The sequence below is a fragment of the Aquarana catesbeiana genome, linkage group LG10 (assembly GCF_042186555.1).
Source record: "Aquarana catesbeiana isolate 2022-GZ linkage group LG10, ASM4218655v1, whole genome shotgun sequence".
Lineage (NCBI taxonomy): Eukaryota > Metazoa > Chordata > Amphibia > Anura > Ranidae > Aquarana > Aquarana catesbeiana.
Genome location: NC_133333.1, coordinates 207,097,005 through 207,122,684, shown reverse-complemented (window position 1 = coordinate 207,122,684; position 25,680 = coordinate 207,097,005). Strand labels below are relative to the sequence as shown.

Here is a 25,680-nt window from a genome sequence, read left to right as displayed (position 1 = left end):
CTGATGTGAGTGGGGGGGCACTGGGGACACCTGATGTGAGGGGGGGGCACTGGGGACACCTGATGTGAGGGGGGGCTCCGCCGGGGACTCCTGATGTGAGGGGGGGCTCCGCCGGGGACTCCTGATGTGAGGGGGGGCTCCGCCGGGGACTCCTGATGTGAGGGGGGGCTCCGCCGGGGACTCCTGATGTGAGGGGGGGCTCCGCCGGGGACTCCTGATGTGAGGGGGGGCTCCGCCGGGGACTCCTGATGTGAGGGGGGGCTCCGCCGGGGACTCCTGATGTGAGGGGGGGCTCCGCCGGGGACTCCTGGTGTGAGGGGGGGCTCCGCCGGGGACTTCTGATGTGAGGGGGGCTCCACTGGGGACTTCTGATGTGAGGGGGGCTCCGCCGGGGACTCCTGGTGTGAGGGGGGCTCCGCCGGGGACTCCTGGTGTGAGGGGGGCTCCGCTGGGGACTCCTGGTGTGAGGGGGGGCTCCGCCGGGGACACCTGATGTGAGGGGGGCTCCGCCGGGGACTCCTGGTGTGAGGGGGGCTCCGCTGGGGGCACCTGATGCAAGGACGGACTCTGCTCGGACATCTGAAGCAAGGACGGACGGCTGGTGGCAGGCGACGTGGCAGGTGACACGCTCAGGGATCCCACTGATTCTGCATTATGGTGAGTTGAATGATTTCATTTTATATTACAATGTAATAATAGAAATAATGCGCTTCAATCATCCTGACACCATAACAACCATGGTGCCGGGATGATTAAAGCATTAACACCAGGTGTTTGGAGTATCTTTATCTGCTGATTGTTAAACTTTCTAGAATACACATATTTTTATTGTGTAGGATCTGGGGCTGCTGTCCCGTCATTTCCCTCTCTCTCCCCCTCTCCCCCCCTCTCCATCCCTCATTCATTTCAGACTCTAACCACACCCTCTAGAGCCACGCCCATTTAAGCCACGCCCACAATTTTGCGTAAACCACGCCCATTTTTCGCGGCGCCCCGCTTCGCGCGCCGCACTTGTCTGTTTTTAATAGGCCACGCCTGCTGGTGAATGCCCCGCCCCCTAATTATTGGACAGCTCCGCCTACAGCCACAAAAGTGTCCCACATTTTTTTTTTACAATGTTGGCAACTATGCCACTGTGCCCATTATGAGTGGTTTCCACCATCTCTGTGCTGAGTTCCCGGGTCTGTACACCTGCTGTGTCCATTTTGAGAGGTTCCCACCATCCCTGTGCTGAGTTCCCGGGTCTGTACACCCGTTGTGTCCATTATGAGGGGTTCCCACCCTCCCTGTACACCTGTACACCTGCTGTGCCCATTATCAGGGGCTCTCACCATCCCTGTGCTGAGTTACTGGGTCTGTACACCCGCTGTGTCCATTATGAGGGGTTCCCACCATCCCTGTGCTGAGTTCCCGGGTCTGTACACCTGCTGTGCCCATTATCAGGGGCTCCCACCATCCCTGTGCTGACTTCCTGGGGTTTTTAACTTCATCATAACGGATAATCGTAATTAATGAACATTCTTATTTTGTCAGATTCTGTTGTAGCGGAATTTGGATCCGAAGTTCGTAAACCAAATTTCGTATTTCGTACAAAATTCATATGCATAAAAATTCGTAGTTTGGATCCTCGCGAATGTACGAATTTCCGGAAATTCGTATGAATTTTCGATTCATACGAAACTAATCACACATGTTCAGTAGGAACATGGCGTTGTCATCTCTTTTGGGGCATAAGGTCTAATATTTTTGCTCTGTCAAGCAATATGCCTTATGTCATTATTATATAATTATAGGAAACAAAAGCAGAGCCAAAACACATAAGGCCGCTATCACTACCCAATACTGATGAATTTGGAATTTCCGTTTTCTTTTATAGGCTCCCCCCCATGTTTTCACTTGTTAATCTGGCCAGCAACACACCTTCTGTAGCAGCACAGGGGCAGGCTTTGGACAGCATCATTGTCAGTCCTGGGGGAGGGGAGTGTTAAATGTACTAGCAGATTTACATACACTAACAAAGCCAAACTCCAGCTCCCACTTCATAAGCAGTTATAGTGACTTTCTTTTTTCTCTTGGGAAAAAGCTAATCATTGTGAGCACCCCTGTCAGTAGTAAATGGTTTGTCTCAACCCTGTAACTGCTACATCTGCTAGAGAGTTTTTTTCTTTCGAAAAACAAAAGATTCATTGGCCAGATCAGAAAGCAAAGGTTCAGGTTCTCTTATTTACCTAGTTTAGCACACTATCCTGTTTGAGAAGGGTCATTTCTCATAACCCCCAAAAAGAGGGCTACACTAACCCTAACCTTAAAGTGGAGTTCCACCCAAAAATGGAACTTCCGTTTTCCGGTCCCCCCCCCCCCCCTCCGGGGTCACATTTGGCACCTCTCAGGGGGAAGGGGGGAGCAGATACCTGTCTAACACAGGTTTATCTCCCACTTCCAGCGATAGAACGCCGCAGATTCCGTGGCAATCTACGCCATGTTCGGCCCCTCCTCTGTCCCCCCCGTTGTCTTCTGGGAGACACACAGGTTTCAGAAGACAGCAGGGACCAGTGAGGACACGCATCGCAACTTGCACATGCGCATTAGGGAACCAGGCTGTGAAGCCGCAAGGCTTCACTTCCTAAATCCCTTACTGAAGATGCCAGCGCCTCCACCCAGAGCCGAAGGATGTGTCGGCTTTCGGGTGAGGACATTGCGGGCGTCCTGGACAGGTAAGTGTCCTAATATTAAAAGTCAGCAGCTGCAGTATTTGTAGCTGCTGCCTTTCAAAAAAAAAAAAAAAAATAGGGCTGGAGTGGCAGGAGGGCTTGGGTGGCGGGGGGGGGTATGGTATTTTGGGGGGATCAGGAGGGTATGGTATGGGGGGGGGATCAGGAGGGTATGATATTGGGGGATCAGGATGGTATGGTATTGGGGGGGATCAGGAGGGCTGGAGTGGCAGGAGGGCTGGAGTTTAAAGAAGTTTTATATGCAGAGTGGCGCAGGCAAGGGGCAGAGGCCCTGATCCCTGCCGCCTCTCTCACCTTCCCTTGGATCGGTGAGGAGGGACGGTGGCGAGGGGCGTAAAGCGTTCTGGCGTGTTCGGAGAAGAGCCCGAACCCGCTTGAGCGTATTCACGTATGCAATGGGTGGGGACTGCCTCTGCAGCCTGGAATTGCGTGAGAGTGCGCATGCGCTGGTCTGGAGCAAGGACCGAGTCGGCGGACTCTGCAACAGCGGGACGTCTTCGCGGACTACCTGTCACCTGTCGGCCGTCGATAGGTAGCCCGTGATCAACGGGTTGCCGACCCCGCTTATAAGTAAATTAATGCACATTTTTTTTACCTGCAAAAAAGAAATGTGCATTTATTATTTTTTTTCTAAAAAGTGAACTTATCTGTTAAAGATTAAAATACAGCCAACGTGTTTGGGGGTGTTTCTTCAGGGCTTGAGCATTTGATGTTAAATGGATCACAACAGAATGCACCAAGGGACTTGTGTAAGTGTTAAAGTGGTTGTAAACTTTAGATTTTTTTTTAAAAATAATAAACATGTCTATATTAACCTGCTCTGTGCATGGTTTTGCACAGAGCAGCCCCAATCTTTTTTTTCTGGGGTCCTCTACCGGCACTCCAGGCCCCCCTCTTCATCGGTGCTCCCACTGAAAGCCATTTTTCATGGGGGCACCTGTGCAGGCTGGCTCCCGAGTCCCACTGCTGCGTCCACTGACACAGACAGCGGTACTGGGCCCCACTCCCTGCATCACAGCTTTTGACTGACAGCAGCAGGAGCCACTGGCTCCTGCTGATATCAATCTGTCCAATGAGGAGATTTAATTAAGGCTTGCACCTTGTACAGTATAGTATGGATGTTTGCCGCTCCCCAAACAAAAAAGCACGGGCCGCCACTGATCTAAACTAAAAAAAAAAAAAAAAAAAGTAGTGTTAGCCTCTTTCTTAGCTTGGGAGGCTGCATTAGTTTTCTTCTTGCAGACTTTATTTTTACTTAGTGATTGAGTGACTATGCTCACTCACTCCACTTTATGTATAGAAGAGCCCAGTGGCGGCCGGTGGTTATTTTCTTTGGGGGGGGTGGCAAACAGTACCACCCCCCCATGTCCGTCACTGGTGTAAGTCTACCCCATCTAATCTGCACTCCCGGGCTTTCTCTCGGCGGCGGTGGCGGCTCTCCCTCGGTTTCCTCCCTTATGGCTCTGGCTTCTGTTTCCTCTATCCTTCCTCTGCTGCTCTCCATGGGCAGCCAATCTGGAGTTGTCTCATATAGGGGGGTGGCTGGAGAGAGGGGGTGGTGCCCGGGCGCCCCTAATGGATGGGCCGCCACTGGAAGAGCCATGGTTGTCACTCTAGGCTACTCTCCTGATTTGGACTCCAAACATGTGCTTCTCTCTTCATCTTTATTACATGGGTGTAGGGGTAGTTGGTAGTTTACAGCACTGCAGATAGCTTTGATAGATGTGTAGCACCCTGGTGTTTAGGCAGGGTTGCTCCTAAATTTACCTGCCAGGTATAGCTACCTCAGTCCATTGTTAGGGATCAATTGATTTCACTCTAATGCCCTGTACACACGGTCGGACATTGATCGGACATTCCGACAACAAAATCCTAGGATTTTTTCTGACCGATGTTGGCTCAAACTTGTCTTGAATACACACGGTCACACAAAGTTGTCGGAAAATCCGATCATTCTGAAAGCGGTGACGTAAAACGCATACGTCAGGACTATAAATGGGGCAGTAGCCAATAGCTTTCATCTCTATTTATTCTGAGCATGCATGGCACTTTGTGCGTCGGATTTGTGTACACACGATCGGAAATTCCGACAACGGATTTTGTTGTTGGAAAATTTTATAGCCTGCTCTCAAACTTTGTGTGTCGGAAAATCCGATTGAAAATGTGTGATGGAGCCTACACACGGTTGGAATTTCTGACAACAAGGTCCTATCGCACATTTTCCGTCGGAAAATCCGACCGTGTGTACGGGGCATAAGTCTGTAATCGCTGCACTTCCCTCTTTTGCCGCTAGGTGGCCGGGTACCCGGTGGCACTAGATACGAGAAGGGCAATGCAAGGTCAGATTATGGGTATATGGGGTATCCCAGCCAATGGGTAGGGGTTTTCTTAAATCCCATGGCCTGCTGGGAGAACCTATATATTTGGGTGGAGTCAGGTGATCAGTGTTCTGTGCCACCTGGATGGCTGTCTGGGTGGACGCGTGTTGTATTGCCCGGGCTGCTTGGCCGGAGTTTGGGCCTATCCTGGGCACATCTGGCTGCTAGGCTGTCTGAGAGCCTATCCAGAAGCAAGAGAACAGCGCAGGGTTGGGATTGGGGCTTGCAGTCCAACCAGAATTGACAGTTCTGCTGGCCGGAGAACCTGTAGTGGTCAGAGGTAGAGGGGAAGCTGTCACTACTAAGGGACCAACCACCTTATTAACAGGGACTACAGTGAGTAGCTGAAGCAAGTACCGGAGCAGAATTCTCACTAACCGGGGTTAAGAATCTGGAAACTTCAGTGGGTATCAAGCCATGGACCCAGCCAGCGGAGGTGACGCTTGCAGAGCAGCCTTATGTGTCAAGCCAAGGACCGAGCAGGTGAAGCTTGAGAAGTATCTGTAGTGCCAAGCTAGGGACCCAGCAGAGAAACAGGGGTGACGCTTGAGAAAGATACTACAGTGAAGATTGGAGGAGCTCACGGGATTCTGTGGCAGTGAATCATCTAGCCTAGTGAGAGAGACTGGGAACTCAGTGGGCTAAAAAACTTCAAAAAGTGATATTGTAGTGGAAGTAAAGGAACTGTTACACCTTGTGTTAGAAACTGTTAAAGACTGTTGCCATAGGAGAAAGCATTCCTAAACATGCAGATGTGGCATCTTGCTGGATGCCTTTCCCTGCATGGCTGTCCTCCTGTTGAAGTCTCGGAGTCTGCCAATTAACATTGCAACTACCTAAGGGGCGGCACAAAATGCACCCACAGCCACCCCCCTGGTCGGTTGGGTTAGCTGCACCTCCCACCCCATGGGTCGGTCGGGTCCGCACACAACCACCACAACTAACGGTTAGCCGATGAGCACTTACCCGCAGGCAGCGCTTCCCTCCCGGCAGCAGCTATGTCCCTCCCGGCGGCGGTTGCGTCTCCTCCGGCGGCCTCCACGTCTCCTCCCTACTCCTCTCTCCTCGTCGTGGTCCAATAGGATCACTTGTCAATTTGGCCAAGTGAGAAATGGGTCTCATGACCCGCTTCCTAAATGGCGGGGAGGAGATTCAGTGTGACAATAGCTATTATCACACAATTGGGTGGGCTCAGAGCGCAGTGCTCTGTGCCCCGGGCCCATCCTTTTTTGAAGCCTATTAGAGCCTCTGGCTCTAATCACGTCCTTCAAGAAAAAAAACATCCCCCCATTGGAATCCATGCATCCGGTGCCCTGAATGTAGATTCCAATGGGGGGGGGGCATGGATGAGGGGCAGTGCCCATGCGCCCCTAATGGACAGGCCGCCACTAAAAGTGAATGAATTATTTTAGCAGTCCCTCATACTGTACAGTAGATATTGTACAAATTTAAATGGGATTGTCCAGGTATTCAAATGATTGTAAAGGCAGAATTTTATTTTTATTTTACTGTGTTCTATGCAGTAAGGTTAAAAAACCTTCTGTATGCAACTTCCTCTACAGGCACCCCCAGCCGATCTTGATCCATTGATGTGCATGAGAGCCGAGGCTCTTTCGGCTCTCTCACTCCTCATTGGCTCAGATACAGCAGCAGGAGCCATTGGCTCCCTCTGCTGTCAGAGCCAGTGATGAGGGAGCAGGGGGCGGGGCCAAGCCCTGTTCTGTTTGTCTTATGGACACACAGAGCGAAGCTAAGGAGCGAGCATGCAAGAGTGCACTCGATGGGGGGTAGGAGCCAGGAGCGCCGGCAGCAAACCCAAAAACAGGAGGACCGGGGCTGCTCTGTGCAATACCAAGAGAGTAGGTAACTGCATACCACCCAACTTTTGAACTTCAGAATGAGGGACAATTGAGGGAGCAAGTGAGCTGCAGCATGCATAACGGCAAAATATGGACATGGCCAAAGTCTTAATGGTGGGAGGGGCTTTAGGGATGTGGTTAAACACCCTCTCTTACTAATGCCCCCCCAACTCTCTCACCAATGCCCCTCCTCCTCTTACTAATGCCCCCCAGCTCTCAGCAATAGCCCCCCCCCAGCTCTCTCACCCATGCCCCCCAACTCTCTCACCAATTCCCCCTCTTCTCTTACTAATGCCCCCCCAGCTCTCTCACCAATTCCCCCCCTCTTCTCTTACTAATGTCCCCCAGCTTTCTCACCAATTCCCCTCTCCTCTCTTACTAGTGTCCCCCTCAGCTCTCCCACATATGTAGATTGATGTGTATCCCTGTGCTTTTTTAAGTACAGTGCCGCTGACAGCTCCGAGTGTCAGGACTGTAGCATGGAGCCGAGGACGAGTTTCACAGCACTTCACCGACTCCATGGTACAGTCCTGACAGATGGGAAAGGTAGACACCTCTGGCATTCCCCAATGTGAGGGCAGCAATGTGGGCAGTTGTGGCGCCGGGACCCAGGGCACCCACCAGCAAATGTGAACCATGTCCCACCTGGGTGCCTGGCGCAAACACACAGAAGTAGGTGGAGTGCTTCTGTGTGACAAGTTCAGTTCCTCTTACCTTTCACGAGCCAATGACAGGCAGGATCTGGGCTGTTGAGTGGGGGGATCCGGGGCCGCTGGCAGATGGGATGGGGCCCTGGGAGCCGGTGATCTGGGAATATCTGCAGATGGGATCTGGGCTGCTGAGAGCTGGCATGAGGATCGCTGAGAGGCAGGATCGGGGCCGAAGAGGGGGCGGAGATGTGAGGCGGCCTGCAAGTAATGTCCTTGGTTGCTAGGACGCCGGTGGTCCTAACTGATTAAGAGGGGGGGAACAGAGATTGCCGGGTAGATCTTCTCTCAGGAATCCTCACTTGGTGCTGTGTGTGAGAGCACACATTGCACCCATTGGGGATACCACTTGTTCCAGCCCTGGGCTTCAAGACTCCAGCCCAGATCCGCGCTACCCCGGGACTTACTATAAATCGCAGGATGGTCCTGCGGAATTTGGGACAGTGGGAAGGTATGGGCAGTGGTGTATTTACGTTTTGTGCTGCCCTAGGCCTGACTAAACTCATGCACCCCCAAATTTAAATATGACCCGCCCCTTCCTGTCGATGCCACACCCCTTCATGTTTAAGGCCTGCCCTGTCATCTGTAAACCACACCCCTTCCTATTTAGGCTCCACCTCTTCCTCTCTGTACATTAGGCCTACATTCACATTAGGGAGGGTTTGAAATCTGAACTCGCACGATTTCAAACCGGCAATGAAGTCCGAATTCGGGGACGATTTGACAGACATCTGTGTGGGTTCATGCACAGATGTCTATTAAAATGGCCCCCAAAGTCACCAAAAGTAGTACAGAAACTTATTTTGGGAATCAGTTCGGCTCCGCAAAGGCAGCGTCGCACCGATTTGAACTGTGTAATTGTCAGCAATAGCTGTAAATTTGGCATGCGATTTGACATGCCAAATCGGCCCAATGTGATTGTGGGCTTAAAGTGGGTACCAAGTGCAGCCTCATCAGTGCCGATCAGTGCAGCCTCACCAGTGCCCACACAAGTGGCGAGGAGGCCGCATATTGCCTCTGAAAAGAAATCTGTGTGTATTGCTTTTCAGAGGCGTGACAGTCTTTTTTAATCAGAGCAGGAGAGGGGGACATTAGTGTAATTGTCTAGGAGGAGGTGATGTTTAAACTTACTAACCAATTTTCCAGCCTCTAGTATGCGTGTACTCTGATTTGCCACCTGTCCTGCACACCTTAACATACACACAGAAAGTGTGTCTGTGTGTGCATCAGGGGGTGGAGTCTGGACATAGCTGACGGGGCAGGCACAACAGAGATTGGATAGATCATAAGGAGGCGGGGCAAAATCATTGGCCTTTTCAGCAAACTGCGTTCACTCCAAATAGAGACAAAAGAAAAAAGAAAGAAAAATAAATATACGTCAGTCTTAAATGTAGTTAGTAGAATGGACAATAAAATCCAGACTGATCTATAATGAGAAATGACACTTTTCTTCGTATGTCAGAAGGCAGCATGATCCATACAGGTAGCTATGAAAGGTTAAACCAATATATACAAGCAGACACTAAGGTGTTAAATGCCATTTTTTACCAGAAGCACCTGCCTGCAGATGTTGAGCTGTAAATAGTCAGGCTGCATTCACACCTGAACGTTTTCAGCTCGTAAAATGCCATCAAAAACCCGTGAAAACGCCCAACAAACAAAATCCCATTCATTTAAATGGCCCCTGTTCACATCTGAGCATTTTGTCGCCTGTAGTAAAACGCCTGAAGCTGCATTCACACCTGAGTGTATCGTTTCCAGGCAGAATGTTACGCTATTTTTGCCACGATTTTGTACAGGTCAAAAGGTCACCAATGTAAAAGAATTAAAAACGCCTGTAATCTGCCAAAAAAGAAGCTGATGTACTTTTTTGAGCGATGGCCGTTTTGCTTTATGTGACAGAAAGCTCAGATGTGAACAGGGGCCATTGAAATGAATGGGATTAGTCTTGTTGGGCGTTTTTAGAGCTGAGGCTGAGAGCAAACAAATGCCCAAAAACGCCTATGTGTAAACAGAGCCTGAGCTCAAAAAAGTACATGAACTTCTTCATAGGCAGATTATAGGCATTTTTCTGCTTTTTTTCTTTGGTGACCTTTTGACCTGTACAAAATTGTGGCAAAAATCATGGTAAAAACGTGCGACTTTCTGCATGAAAGAAATACGCTCAGGTATGAGTGCAGCCTTAACCATTTAGAGTCCTTTCACATTGAAAGCACCTGGGCGTCGACAGTAAAGCGGCGCTATTTTTAGCGCCGCTTTACCGTCGAAATCGGCCGCTAGCGGGGCGGTTTTAACTCCTGCTAGCGGCCAAAAAAAGGTTAAATCTGCCTGCAAAATGCCGCTGCAGCGGCGCTTTGCCGGTGCTGCCCATTGATTTCAATGGGCAGGAGCAGTGTATTCACCGCTCCTACACCGCTGCAAAGAAGCTGCAGGCAGGACTTTTTGTAACACCCTGCCAGCGCAGCGCCCCAGTGTGAAAGCACTCAGGCTTTTTTCAGGTGCGCTGTAGCGCCTGAAAAACGCCGCCAGTGTGAAAGGGGTAAGCAGCAGTGTACATGTGTTCATTAAGCCCGGGTTCACACTGATGTAATGTGGGAACCAGTGCGATTCCAGCGCCAGTTGCCGCATTGTATCTCTCCCGTGGGCAGATCACACCACCCTCTGCGAACCTCTGTGGGTGTCAATACAATGTTAATGACACCCCCAGCTTAGTTCACAGATCGCAGTGCGAACTGTTAACTGGCACAGGAATCAGATCGCATAGGTGAGAACACCCATGCGATCTGATTCTAGTGCTGGGAAAAACAAGTCCCTGTTATTTTTTCTGTGCCAATCCAATACGAGTTCAGCCATACAATTTCATGGCTGAACTCGCATCTCACAGACATTGCATGTAATCGGTACCACTGGTGCGGGTGCGAATCACATGCAATGTCTGATCACACTGGTGTGAACCTGGGCTGAAGCAGAGAAGAAAAGAAAAGCACAGTTCTCCCCCAGCAAAGACATAGAGGGTTAATTATTAGAGAGACTCTATTTCAGATAACAGGAGATAGGAGAAACAAAGTAGGAAAGTCAGAGCACAGATAAGCAGTGCTATGAGGTTTGCAAGGAGACCTAGTGAGGATCAGTATTTCCTCTCACCCCTCCAGCCAGGTCAGATATGAAGAATGTACACAGTAGCCGGTCCGCTGCTGAAGCCACAATCCGACTGCTCCATGTGCACTCGGGGTCACAACACAGGAAGAGAAACTGACCTCCTCTCTCACTGCTCTCCGTCTGTTTAGAGAGGAGGAGGGGGTAACTGTCACCACACGCTGTATGAGAGAGAGACGCTCTCCGAACGCTGTGTGTTCTGTCAAATTCTCAATGAATGGGCTGACTGGGGGGGGGGGGGCAGCCCCCCCCCAAAGTGCCGCCCTAGGCCTGGGCCTTGTCGGCCTAGGCCAAGACACAGCACTGGGTATGGGTAACTATAAAATGTTTAATATTTGAATTAAAAAACAAACAAAAACAAAGCTTTGCAATTACTGCATGTGGATGCAGGAGTCTCCCCCACTGCACTATTGTATTCTGAAATCCCCCCACCTCCCCGGCAGAATACAATGATCAGAGCTGCAGACATTTGGTTTGCTGATCACATGCTGGGTTTCCAGCAGGATCATTCAACAGAAACTGCTCTAACTGGCTCCCGTTAAGAGGGCTACACACTGGTTGAAATTCAAAACATAAATACCCAGCTTTATACACTTATGCCCTGTACACACGATCGGACATTGATCAGATATTCCGAAAACAAAATTCATCTGATTTTTTCCGACAGATGTTGGTTCAAACTTGTCTTGCATACACACGGTCGCACAAAGTTGTCGGAAAATCCGATCGTTCTGAACGCGGTGACATGAAACACGTACATCGGGACTATAAACGGGGCAGTAGCCAATAGCTTTCGTCTCTTCATTTATTCTGAGCATGGGTGGCACTTTGTGCGTCGGATCTGTCTACACACGATTGGAATTTAAATGATCGGATTTTGTTGTCGGAAAATTTTATATCCTGCTCTCAAACTTTGTGTGTCGGAAATTCCGACGGAAAAAGTCCGACAACACAATCCGATCGGGAGACAGGGCAGCTTGCCATATGCAACATAGAGGTCAAACTAAGAAGCAGTGCTAAATTTCCAAAAGGTGAAACAAAAAACTATACGGAACAGCTGCTGGAGCGATAAAGCGATCCATAAGAGGTGCAGGGGCACCGCCCCCCCACAGTTTAAAAAAAATTATAAGACTAACATTTTTAACATATTAAAGTTAAAAAATGTTATTCATTTTATCATTTATTTCAAAATAAATCACTCTGTGTGTGCACTTGCAGGGTGCCGGACTAATGGGTGTCTATTATGCCCGTCATTTTTTGACAAGCATGTGATTAGAGCCTGATGCTCTAATTGGCTTGTTTTAAGTAGTCCTTGGGGCGCAGAACCCTCCCACTTTTGATTTCGCCTCAACACCCTGACTTCCGGCTCCCAGCCAATCAGCTTGACAAAGGAGCGCCGCCGTCACACCACTCACGGCGTGCCAGCTCAGGAAACGCGTCGCACATCGTGTGACGTCATCATCCCGTGTCTGGATCGGCTGCTAACCAAGCCTCTCTTTGGTGCCTGTCTCCGGATCTGTGTCTCGGCCGTCCACATCCAGCGTTCTTAGACTGCCCAGAGCTATTCAACACCTACCAGCCGAGAGATGATTCCACGGATCCCCTGGACTGCCCTGGGACATGTTTAATGCTTGATACTTTCTACTCAAATGTGAGTGTATTACCAGCTGTTGCTGTTTTTTAATAAATTGTTTTAAAAGTCTGCACCCAGAGGCGCCTCCTTTTCCTTGTCTTACAGTGCATTGGGATAATGGCTTTCACCCCCTTCGGAAGGCTGCCCTGAATGTGGATTCTACACATTACCCCTGCCTCTTCCACCTGCAGTTCTCATCACGGACTTACCCTGCACTTATTACTATTATGAACTGTTAACCCTTTCATTTATTATTTTTTATGTGCATCATTGTATTATTGGTTTTTTGCTGTCCATCGTTGCGCCGAATACTTGTTATATTTTCATTTTTTTATCTTGTTATGTTTTTATCTTGTTATGTTTTTATCTTGTTATCACATTCAGCTTTGGGTGACAAATATTATGAAGCTTATATGAGAGTTTGCTTGAGGTTATCCTAGTCATGTGTTTTATTTGCTGCACATGGCCTAAAATAAATCACCAGTGTAAACCTTACTAACACCATGTGAATTTAGAGAAATTGAAAGGTTTACTGTATGTAATGTATGTTTTTCCCATCTCACACTAACTCATCATCAATAGTTTAAAACTTTTCATCATGAGACTCTCAGCTGGAGTTTACATGTAAATTAGGAACCACATCCTGCTTGTTGCACTCCAACTTTCTACGTGACACAGAATTACTGAACCCTTTATCTTGTTTCTTCTATATTTCTATATCTATATATACAGTGGGGACGGAAAGTATTCAGACCCCCTTAAATTTTTCACTCTTTGTTATATTGCAGCCATTTGCTAAAATCATTTATGTTAATTTTTTTCCTCATTAATGTACACACAGCACCCCATATTGATAGAAAAACACAGAATTGTTTACATTTTTGCAGATTTATTAAAAAAGAGAAACTGAAATATCACATGGTCCTAAGTATTCAGACCCTTAGCTGTGACACTCATATATTTAACTCAGGTGCTGTCCATTTCTTCTGATCATCCTTGAGATGGTTCTACACCCTTATTTGAGTCCAGCTGTGTTTGATTATACTGATTGGACTTGATTAGGAAAGCCACACACCTGTCTATATAAGACCTTACAGCTCACAGTGCATGTCAGAGCAAATGAGAATCATGAGGTCAAAGGAACTGCCTGAAGAACTCAGAGACAGAATTTTGGCAAAGCACAGATCTGGCCAAGGTTACAAAAAAAATTGCTGCTGCACTTAAGATTCCTAAGAGCACAGTGGACTCCATAATCCTTAAATGGAAGACATTTGGGATGACCAGAACCTTTCCTAGAGCTGGCCGTCCGGCCAAACTGAGCTATCGGGGGAGAAGAGCCTTGGTGAGAGAGGTAAAGAAGAACCCAAAGATCACTGTGGCTGAGCTCCAGAGATGCAGTCGGGAGATGGGCGGAAGTTGTAGAAAGTCAACCATCACTGCAGCCCTCCCTCAGTCAGGGCTTTATGGCAGAGTGGCCCGACGGAAACCTCTCCTCAGTGCGAGACACAAGAAAGCACGCATGGAGTTTGCTAAAAAACACCTGAAGGACTCCAAGATGGTGAGAAATAAGATTCTCTGGTCTGATGAGACCAATATAGAACTTTTTGGCCTTAATTCTAAGCGGTGTGTGTGGAGAAAACCAGGCACTGCTCATCACCTGTCCAATACAGTCCCAACAGTGAAGCATGGTGGTGGCAGCATCATGCTGTGGGGGTGTTTTTCAGCTGCAGGGACAGGATGACTGGTTGCAGTCGAGGGAAAGATGAATGCGACCAAGTACAGGGATATTCTGGACAAAAACCTTCTCCAGAGTGCTCAGGACCTCAGACTGGGCTGAAGGTTTACCTTCCAACAAGACAAAGACCCTAAGCACACAGCTAAAATAATGAAGGAGTGGCTTCACAACAGCTCCGTGACTGTTCTTGAATGGCCCAGCCAGAGCCCTGACTTAAACCCAATTGAGCATCTCTGGAGAGACCTAAAAATGTCTGTCCCCCAACGTTTACCATCCAACCTGACAGAACTGGAGAGGATCTTCAAGGAGGAATGACAGAGGATCCCCAAATCCAGGTGTGTAAAACTTGTTGCATCTTTCCCAAAAAGACTCATGGCTGTATTAGATCAAAAGGGTGCTTCTACTAAATACTGAGCAAAGGGTCTGAATACTTAGGACCATGTGATATTTCAGTTTTTCTTTTTTAATAAATCTGCAAAAATGTCAACAATTCTATGTATTTCTGTCAATATGGGGTGCTGTGTGTACGTTAATGAGGAAAAAAATTAACTTAAATGATTTTAGCAAATGGCTGCAATATAACAAAGAGTGAAAAATTTAAGGGGGTCTGAATACTTTCCGTCCCCACTGTGTATATATATATATATATATATATATATATATATTTATATATAGGTACCACCTGTCCCGGATTCACCCGGACAGTCCGGGTTCTAAAACATGTGTCCAGGTCTTTGCCTGCCTGAGACCCAGACACATTATTCAGACCCGCCGGTGGCTCACTGTGCCTGTGCCTAAGCCGTGCCACCATGGTAGGGTTGCCAACTTTCCTTCAAGCGAAACCCGAACACTTTAGTGGCACCACAGCAAATTTTTTGTGTAGTATACACTATACATATATTTTGTCACTAAATAATATTTCTAATCATAAGGTTTTAACCCTTTCACTGCCAGAGCCGTTTTTGCGTTTGTTTTTTTTTTGCACACGTTTAAAAAATCATTTTAGGCCTGAAGATTTCACAAAACCCACAAATATTATATATTTTCTGAAAGCAGACACCCTAGAGAATAAAATTGGTGGTAGTTGCAATTTTTTTATGTCACATGATGTTACCACAAAATTTCAGTAAAAAAACACACTAACGTGAATCTTACTGCCGGTTCACACAGGGGCTACTTATCAGGCGACCTAGCCGCCTGACAAGTCGCCTCCCGTTCTGTACAATGGAACCATTCTAATAGGAGCGACGCAAGTCGCTCCGACTTAGAAAAAGGTTCCTGTACTACTTTGGGGGCGACTTGCATAGACTTCCATACAGAAGTCGTTTTGCAAGTCGCCGTGGAAGTCGTGTGCAGGTCGCCTCGGTGAGGCGACCTGCAAGTCGTGCCGCCCCTGTGTGAACCGGGGCTTAGGGCGAACAAATGCAATAAATTACCCACATTTTGGTAAAATATAAAAGACGAGGTTGAGCCCAGTAAATAGACACCCAACATACGAAACCTTACATTTTTTTTGCGCCCATGAAATGACGTCAAACTTCAGTACCCTATATTTCCTATAGGCGACGCTTCCAAAGCCCCTTATAGGTATCGGTTTAGTGTTACGGAGAAGGTCTTGTGTTAGAATTATTGCTCTCATTCCGGCGTGCACGGGTGATATATAACATGTGTATCACGCACAGGAGCCCTGAAAACATTTACGTTCATGCGTGCGTATATGTGGGGGTGGGGGGGCCTCAAAAAAAATTGGGGGGGGGGAATTTTATGTGCTTGGGTGTAACTTTTTTTTTTTTTTAAACAAATGTGTTTATTTTGTAGGCGAAAGGGTTAATGAAAAGTGTCGCCCTTACATTAGAGTCCACAGAGTTTCCCTTTACATCTGAATCCACAGAATTCCCCTTTACATTTGAACTCGCAGAGTTTCCCCTTTACATTTGAACTTGCAGAGTGCCCCTTTGCAGACTCTAGTGTAAAGGGGAACTCTGATATTAGGGGGTCTCTGGTAACCAGAGCCTCCACATACATCATAATGGAAATTAACTAGTAGGCAGATATAAATTGGCGCATTAATTGGTTTCAACATGGCAGAGAAAAGCAAGCGTTTTCAATACATAACACTCAGAGCTCATGTGTTCCTTTTAAGATGCACAGCCCCATTGAAAATAGATGGTACCTCACGCCTCAAAAAATACTAAGTCGCATAGCAAGATTCAGTGGGGAGAATAGGAGGCAGCAGACCAATATTCCCCACGATAGGTCCTTAAGAGAATCCCAAACAGTATGTATTATGAGAGTATGTGAATGGCTGGAACGGGCATATTCCCTGCAGGGGAACGGCAAATCAGGGCACACAGGGATAGCCAAAAGCGAAATGCCTGCTGGAGTGAAAGTAGATGGAAGAGGGGTGTAAATAAGCCGGAAAAGAAAGAAAATGTATGTATAAAAGGCGAAAATCGATCTGCCAGATTGGACCTCAAACTGTAGAGATGCATAAGAAGTAGGCGAAATAGTATGCGAGGGAGGCCTGCAGTTGTTCATAGATTTAGTATTGAGCGGAGAGTGCAAGCAAAGAAGGTATGGTAGTGGTGACCCCCCTGCAGCGTGGAAATATGCTGCATAACCCCAATAGTGCATTGATCTAGCATTACATTCATCAAATAGGAAAGGCAATATAGAGAGTAAAGAGGTTTAAGCAGAGGGACAAAAAGCCGACTCATGAAAATGCATCTTGTACCTTAGACCACCAATACTCTCCAAGTGACAGAGGTAAAACGAATGTCCTGGCTGTGCAGCAAGAGATTTACTGCCACATGCCAGGTATATATGGGGGATAGCTGTGCACCTATGTTGAAGGGCTGACAGGTAAACCGAGTGAGCCCCAACCAGGTGGTGCGCCCGGACATCTGCAGCCTAATTGCTGAGCAGTGACGATCCGAGATAGGCGGTCCCTCAGCCAAAGCGGCACCCGGTGTCACCACGCAATGTATGTGGTGAAGTCAGACGTCGACAGAACTGCCGACACACAAAGAGGGCGGCAACTACTGGGAAGATGGCCGAAAGCTAGTGCGCATATATAGGACAACTTAATGCCCTGACAATTGCACAAAGTGTTGCGGCCCAAGGGGGATGATTTAGAATAAAGGTCTGGAGGCCCCCGTGTGTCTGGGTGCTCCGATGAGCCACAACCCAGTGGAGTATGCCCGCTTTGAGTATTCCAGCCAAAAATTATGTGTTTAAGATGGCCCGTAGACAGAATTTAAATATCAGCGATGAAGCAAAAGAATGAGGCATGAAGTCATCATCTTTACATCTCAGTAGGAGGGTGCTGAGAAAAGAAAAAGAAAAGAAAAAGAGGAACACAAAAATATTTCTCCAATTTTTCCTGGATTGGGGGTTTGGGACACAGCACCTTCTGAACACAAAAGGACAGTGATGATCGCTTCCTGAAATTTTAGGAAGGATCCACTTCTTCCTGGTGCTTTGTAAAGTACAAAAGCGTTGTACAAAGCCAATTGAAATAAATATACAGACACTTTCTTGTACCAGCGTCTGGCTTTCATCTGGTCATTGAAGTCCACCCCTCCCATGTTAAGGTTGTAGTTGTGGACACAGAGGGGCTTCTCAACAACACCAGATGCCGTTGTAATTTGGACTGCCTTAATTAAAAAGTTATATAGTAGGTGAGGTTGAAAAAAGACACAAGTCCTTGTAAATATCCCTAAGTCGTGTATTTACAAGTCGTTGAGGGAAGCCCCGGCGATTAGGTTGCAGGTTGCCACATGAGCCAATTTCAAATTCAAAAAGGTGTCCTAAAAAGTGACACGCTTTTATAAAAATTTTCCACGAACAAGTGGTACCCTTTAAGCAACAAGGGAGACACCAAGTCCAAAACTATCTTGCCACTGTTCCCCATGTAGTCTGGCAGTCATGCCATGTGACTATCTTTTCCCTTGTAAATCAAAAAATTACATATATACCCTGTTGCCCTCTCACAGAGCTTATACATTTTGACCCCAGATCTGACACGCTTGTTGGGGAGAAACTGTTTGAATGCAAGGTGACCAGAAAAATTAATGAGGGACTCATCTACGCAGACAACTCGTTGAGGCATATACAAGTCTGCAAACTTCTGCTACGGTGATTTACGAGGGGCCAAATTTTCATATTCAGAGTCACCCCGAGGACGATAGAGTTCATTGTCGTTAAAATGCATAAATCGCATTATATTTGTGATATAATCAGGTCCGTAGAACAATATGACCGTGATTCACGTTGAGGGCTAGACCCAAAAAAGTTTTAAATTTGGAAACCGTTATACATTTTTCTTTGAATGGTCTGGAAAGGTACACATTTGGGTTGGTGGTGATAAATTGCTCGGCATATAAATTGCTTTAATCCAAAATCAATCGATACAGATTTTCTGTGAAAAACAGCTAAAAAAAATCAAGGGGAGTTCAATTTTGCTGTTTCCACCTCAATTCTGGGTTGGGCAGTGAATGAGGGAAGTGCAGGTGCTGCAGAATCTGTTAGCTTCCAAACAGGATTTGCAAGCACGCCAGAAAGGACACTATGAGCTCTAGAGGCCTGTCTTCTAATTCTTGGTGTCTGTGGGACACTACTTGTTCTAGCCACCCCACCAGCTTGGACTGCACTTATGGGACTCGCCACGTTACCAAGTGATACTACAGTGCTGGTATGTAAAAGACCAGGATGTACTAGGCCACTGGTGCTCACTAGTTGACCAAAAGGTAGCGCGGCACTAGTACTGGCACTCTGCTGCATACGAGAATCATCATGCGATTGTAACACCTCGGCAATCTGGACAAGGGGTCGGGTACGTCTGACCTTAGCAGGGACCGGGAACCTATCCTACTGGCTTTCAATCATAACCCTTAACCAAGAACTGTCTGTGACATCTCAGTCAGTGTAAGAAGCACAGTGTAAGTTCTTTAGCCAGTACTTAGGGATTGAGAAGACCACTTCTCAAAGCGTATCCCAGATATTACCTCTGCTTCTTCAGGGAAAAGGTGGTGATAAATAATGTATTTTTTTGTAAGGGGACCCCCAGGACATTTCCATGTAGCCAACACACGCAGATGGGTCCACCAATGCATACAAGGTTGCAGGACGCCACAAGGTGTTCAGCCCAAACCACATACTGCCACATGCATGGATGACAGTTCAAAACCTGTAATCCACATCCCCCTGGAGATTTCACCTTTAACCCCTTCCCACCTGGAGTACTCCCACATATAGACATACTGTATGTTTAAAACGCGGTCCAGAAAGAAGCTCCTGAAGCCCAACTGTTCTCCTGGGTTCTCTCTCACCGTCATGTGGGGGGCTGCTTTTCCTCCATCACCACCCACTCTAAAGCCAACCAGGCTTGCACCAGTAAAGCACACAGAATTCTCTCCTCACCCCAGGCATTGGCTGTACTCAACACTTTACTCTTTTAGGTCATCACACAGAATCTCTTGATTGCAAAAAAATCCTATATTCTGTAGCACTGCCCCCTTGGGGACTGCTTAGTTAGTACCTGCTCATCTGCACCCTCATGACCCTGGGAATACTCCAACCCACCTGACATTCTGGATTCAGACATCTTTGCACTACCTTAGAGTAATAAATCAAACCAATCAATGAGTTTGTAGTCTATTAACATTTACTTAACAACTCAAGGAAGATTTTGTTGCACAAAGGAGGTAATCGATCAGCTGAACTTGGATAACAATCCTAGTTCAGAAGAAGAATTCCTCCGCAGTAATATAATTTAAGACAATATGAAGGTAACAGTATACCTATATATAGGTATGTACAATATAGTACCACTTGAGCGTGACCTGAGAAGGATAAGCAAGAGTTAAGCATTAGTTCTGGCAAAGCTTCTGTAGCACTAACTCACGGTGGAGCTGCTGATTTATAGCGGGCTGTTTAAGTCACCTTTTTACCTGTAGTTTCACCAATACCAGACTTAGAGTCCACGTTGAGCTTATTATCTGACAATGTAGGCAACAGTCACTTTAGTACTTTTCCAATGCTTTAATGGGAGATAACTGGAAGAAGTAACAGGAAAGAGGTAGAAGAAGAGTTGCAGGGAAGTTCAAATACCTTTTCTTGGTGTAGCATTAAGGAATTGAAATCTCAGGGATGAATGTATCTTCAGTTCAGGATTAAATCTTTGCCCGCCCGGATAGATCTCTCTCACTGACCTAGCAGCTGGAGCGTAGCACGAACAGAAATTCTCTGCCACAGACTTGAGTAGAACAAAACTGTACGATCCTCTGCCACAGGATGTAGTAGTTTTCAATGAACAGCAACACAGTACCAGAACCTTTAAGCCGACCCGGCAGTACTATGTGGTAGGTTAACTTAAGATGCGTCCTCCAATTGAGTCACCAGGCCCCTCTCCAGACCAGCGCTCCGCATGATCCTTCCAAGACGGGTCCTCCCCTGGATTCTTCTCAATTGTCCGGCTTCTTCCCGCAGGACAGACAGCACAGTACCATCTCTGCAACAGTTGTAGTAGGCCCCAGACAGACTTCTGAGCCCACCCACACGCTGCAGCAACGCAGTCCTCTGGCCCGGAGGACCACGAGGTAGGACTCCTAGCACATACCTGTCGGCCAGGAGGGCCAGCAGGTGGAAAGAAAAGACCCAGAAATATGGCGTCTGTCCCTTAAATATCTCTTCCCAGAATGCACCGCATGGGACAACCTCTGCTGAATTACTTCTGAGAAAGAATAGCACTCAATACACCTCAGTCTGTTGCTTTCCAGCTCTGGTCTGTAGTGACACCGACATCTACAGGCGACGGAGTGGAACTGCACGCAACACAACCAAAGCTGGAACAAAAGCTAATTTAGCCATAGATTAAATCTGAACTATGTACAGAACAGATGACCCACTAAATTTACATATAAGCAGTAGATTAAAAATCTGCCAGCGCTTCACTTCTAAAGGGGAAACCCAGCCCGGCCTATTTGACTTCTAATCCTGATGAGAGATCAATTGAACAAGAACAGTAAGAGGGCCCTTTTTGTAGTAATGACAGTAATGTCCCCATTGCAGGCCTGATGGTCTTAGCTAGCACTCGGAGCTCTTTAACTGTATCCAGTAGGGTGCAGCAACAAGGTAATGATACTTTTTGGAAAAGGTTTGATGCAACAAGTGTATATGTGCAGTGTTCAAATAGCGATGCAGTAAAGTGTTTCCCCAGGGTAAAGCTGTCTGTGCACAGTGTCCCAGTGAAGCACCAAATAAAGGTTTGTAAAGGTGGGCAATTGCCCTCTCACTAATGACCAGTGCCTTCCAAACAGCGATTCCTGAAGGAGCGTCCTTGTAGTGGTCACATTCGCGACTATCATCCGATGAACAGCACGAAGCATGGGATGTTGGACTGTCAGGGTAATGCTGGATAGATGCCTGATGATCAGCAAGCAGGGACAGGTCCTTCTTGACCGGGTTGGAATGTCTTACACTGCGTGATAGGCCACAACCTCACCCTCTTGGAACGGAGAGGTCCGTCACACGCCAGGCCCAGGAGGAAGAGAGTGTAGCGCGCGTCTCTGGTCTCTTTTTTGCTCTTCCCAGCATCCTCCCTCATGATAGCAAAGAACCCTGGGATATATAGTTCAGGTGCAGTGTCATACAGAGTAAGTGCCATTCCGATGAACTACTAATTCCACAATCCCTTTGGGTCGACTCACAGATATGAGGTCAGTTAGTGATACTGGGCACTAGAGGGACAATACAGTACATAGAAATGATGGGGATCATTATGCTTTGCAATTGTAGTCCACATTGCTATATCCTCCCCCACTTGAAAGTCTTTGGTCCCTGAAGACAGAACAAAACCTGCAGGATTACCTCTACTGTATCATAAGAAGTGAATTGTTAATTGCATGACAAATCAGAAGTTGTAACAGCCAACAGCTGACCCAAAGAAGGATATTCTAACAGTAAATTATATGCATTATCAGGCAAAGTCATGTTAATCTTGTGACAGGCCAGTAACAAGTCAGTGGCCCACCCAGTAGTGTCAGGGGGTGGATCAAGGTCATCCTTTATTAAAGGTTTAATAAAGGTGGCGAGTGCTTGACTAGAACGTTGAGAGGTAGGAATAAGTTCATCAGAATTCTCCCCAAAGGTATCATACGTCAGTCTTTTTTTAGGGCATATCTTCTGCTTCAACCTGGAGTAGATAGTTTCCAACGGCTCTGGTCCTTGATCAGTTTCCCAGAAACTACATCCAGATTCAGGTTCAGGCCCTGAGTCAGGCTCTGGCTCAGGCTCTGGTTCAGTCTCGGGTTCAGGCTCTGGTTCAAACTCTGGTTCAGGATCTGGTTCAAGCTCTGGTTCAGGAACTGTCTATCTCTCTATATCATTAGTAGAAGAAGTGTGATTTCCCATCACATTGGATATTCATTGGATTCTACCTTGACTTCTTCATCCCCCCTCAGTGGGTGAAAATTTGGTACTTCAACTTCCTGCAGGGCGGGACGTGCCCTCTGACTATTTTCCTCACTGGTCCCAGGGTTAATTCCTCTTCATTGCTTTCCTCCTTAGGTGGTATAGGTCAACAAGTTTTTCAGACCCTAGGCCTCAGCGTAGGGGAATGATAAGTCTCTGAGCAAGAAGATTTGGGTATTCAGAAAGCCTCGGATATAGGCAGCAAATGGTTTCTATGCCAAGTCTCCAAAGGGCCAGTCTTCCCCTCAGGCCAAATCTGATACACAGGAAGCCCAAGTAATTGCTTGCAGACAATGTAGGGTTGGGAGCGCCATTGATCAGCCAGCTTATGTTTCCCAGGCACCTCTAGATTGCGCAGCAACACACGATCTCCAGGTTGTAGATCCTGAACTCTTACTCTGAGATCAAAGTTTTTTTTCGTTCCTCTGTTCTCTGGCGGTAGAGGCCTCCTTAGCTTTCTCATAGGCCACTTTTAGATTCTTCCGAAGTCTGTCAACATACCCCCGATAGGAGGGTATGTTGATGCTAACGATGCTCCAAAGGCCAGGTCCACTGGTAATCAAGCCTCTCTTCCGAACATTAATCTATAGGGGGAGTATCCAGTAGAATCATTTGAGGTACTTTATAGGCATGGACCACTGCAGCTATATGGTCTCCCCAGTTCTATTTCTTTTCCAAGAGAAGGGTTCCCAATAGACATGTGCACTGACAAAAATTTGTTCATTTTCGTTTTCGTTTCATTAGTTTTTTTGCTTTTTTTGGAAATTCGGAAATTCAGAAATCCGAAAATTCAGATTTTCAAATTTCCGAATTCAAATTTTCAAATTTCCACATTTCAAATTTTCGGATTTCCGAATTTTCAAATTTTCAAATTTTCGAATGTTCGAATTTTCTAAAATTTTTGAATTTCCAAATTTTTAATTTTGGAATTCCGAATTTACAAATTTTTGAATTCTGAATTTACAAATTTTCGGAAATTCAGAAATTAAAAAATTAAAAAATTTGAAAATCCAAAAATCCGAATCTGAAAAAAAGAAAGAAAATCTGTATAGTTCAAAATAATAACAAACTAATAATAACTAACTATTAAGTTATAGATATTCGAATTTCAAATTTCGGAATCTTTGAATTTTCAGAAATTCAAACGCTAGAAAATTTTACAATTCGAAAATCTGAAAAAAAGAAAGAAAATCAGTAAAATTTGAAATAATAACTAACTAATATTAACTAACTATTAAATTATAGGTAATGAAATTAAATTTGGCTGTTTGTGAACGTAACGAATACAAATTTATCTGAAGTTACGAATTATCTGAAATAACGAATGCCGCATCTAAACAAATGGAATGGAACAAATTCATAATAAATATTAGCAATACTAAAAATTTTTAATTGTTATTGTTATTTATTATTTTTAGATCATTACGTTCCATTTGTTTAGATACGGCATTCATTATTTCAGATAATTCGTAACTTCGGATAAATTCATATTCATTACGTTCACTAGCAGCCAAATTTGAAAGGAAATTTCAAAACCTATAATTTAATATTTATTATTAGTTAGTTATTCCAAATTTTCGGGGTTTTCAAATTTTCAGATCTTCATTCTTTTGAATTTTCAGATTTTCATTCTTATTTTTGGATATTCAAATTTCTGCATTTTTGAATTTTCAAATTTAAAATTTCCTAATTTCGAATTTCCGAAATTTCTAATTTCCAAAAATTTTGAATTTCCGAATTTCCGAAATTTTCGACTTTTCAAAATTTTGAATTTCTGAAATCTCCAATTTCGAATTTTCAAAATTTCCAATTTTCGAATTTTCAATTTCCGAATTGCCAATTTCTAAAATTTCGAATTTCCAAAATTTCGAATTTCCGAACTTCCGAATTTCTGAATTTCCAAAATTTCTAATTTCCGAATTTTCAATTTCCGAGAATTCGAATTTCCAAATTTCGAAATTTCAAAATTTCTAATTTCTGAAATTTCGAATTTCCGAAATTTCAAACTTCTGAATTAAAATTTTCTAATTTTCCAATTTCCGAAATTTAAAATTTCCAAATTTCCAAAATTCTGAATTTCCGAAATTCAGAAATTTGGAAATTCGATATTCCGAAATTTGGAAATTGAAAATTCGGAAATTCAAAATTTCGGAAACTGAAAAATTCAGAAATTTTGGAATTAACGAATTTGTTGAAATTCGTTAAAAAATTAATTCGGAACTAAACTAATTGCACATGTCTACTTACCGGTAACTTGTTTCCCAGGAGTCTTTCAGGACAGCACCTGAGAGAGTGGCTCCTTCCACTTGCCAACAGGAAACACAACTTCCACTGAATCTTTAAAAGGTGGATCCTTCCCACATGTTGCCAGTATTAGTAGAGAACCTCTGGCACAAGCTGGATCACATAATCCGAATGTAGTTAGTCACAGCATAAAGAAAAAATAAGGGTGGGTTATTGCTGTCCTGAAAGACTCCTGGAAAATAAGTTACCGGTAAGTCTAACTTGAATTTTCCCTAAACGTCTTTCAGGACTGCAACTGAGAGAATAAACAAGATTTACCAACTAGTAGGATGGGACCACAGCCTGCAGGACCTTTCTGCCAAAAGCCTGATCACCTGCTGATAGAAGATCCAGTCTGTAATGACGGACAAACATTAAGTACCGTATTTATCGGCGTATAACACACGCCGGCGTATAACATGCACCCCAAGTTTAGGAGGGAATTTTAGGGAAAAAAACTTTTAGGAGGGAAGTTTAAGGGAAAAAAACTTACATTTAAATGCCCATCAATGCAGCGTTATCGTGTCCATCTGCAGCCTTATCAGTGCAGCCTTGCCCCAGTGTCCAGTGCAGCCTTGTCAGTGCAGCCTTGTCAGTGCAGCCTTGCCCCAGTGTCCAGTGCAGCCTTGTCAGTGCAGCCTTGTCAGTGCAGCCTTGTCAGTGCAGCCTTGCCCCAGTGTCCAGTGCAGCCTTGTCAGTGCAGCCTTGTCAGTGCAGCCTTGCCC

General features: G+C 45.9%; 1 protein-coding gene across 3 annotated transcripts in view; it reads right to left on the bottom strand.

Moving 5' to 3' along the window:
* Nucleotides 1-20,883, bottom strand: part of LOC141110122 (indolethylamine N-methyltransferase-like) — a 47,186-nt gene extending 26,303 nt beyond the window's left edge. Inside the window, exon 1 of one of the 3 annotated variants that reach the window (XM_073601338.1) lies at nucleotides 20,312-20,883. The gene's annotated coding sequence lies outside the window, so the exon portion shown is untranslated. Of the gene's footprint in view, nucleotides 1-10,820; nucleotides 10,977-20,151; nucleotides 20,279-20,311 lie in introns of those variants that run through there. The other 2 variants (XM_073601340.1, XM_073601339.1) reach the window with 2 other exon arrangements.
* Between the last annotated feature and the right edge of the window lie 4,797 nt (nucleotides 20,884-25,680).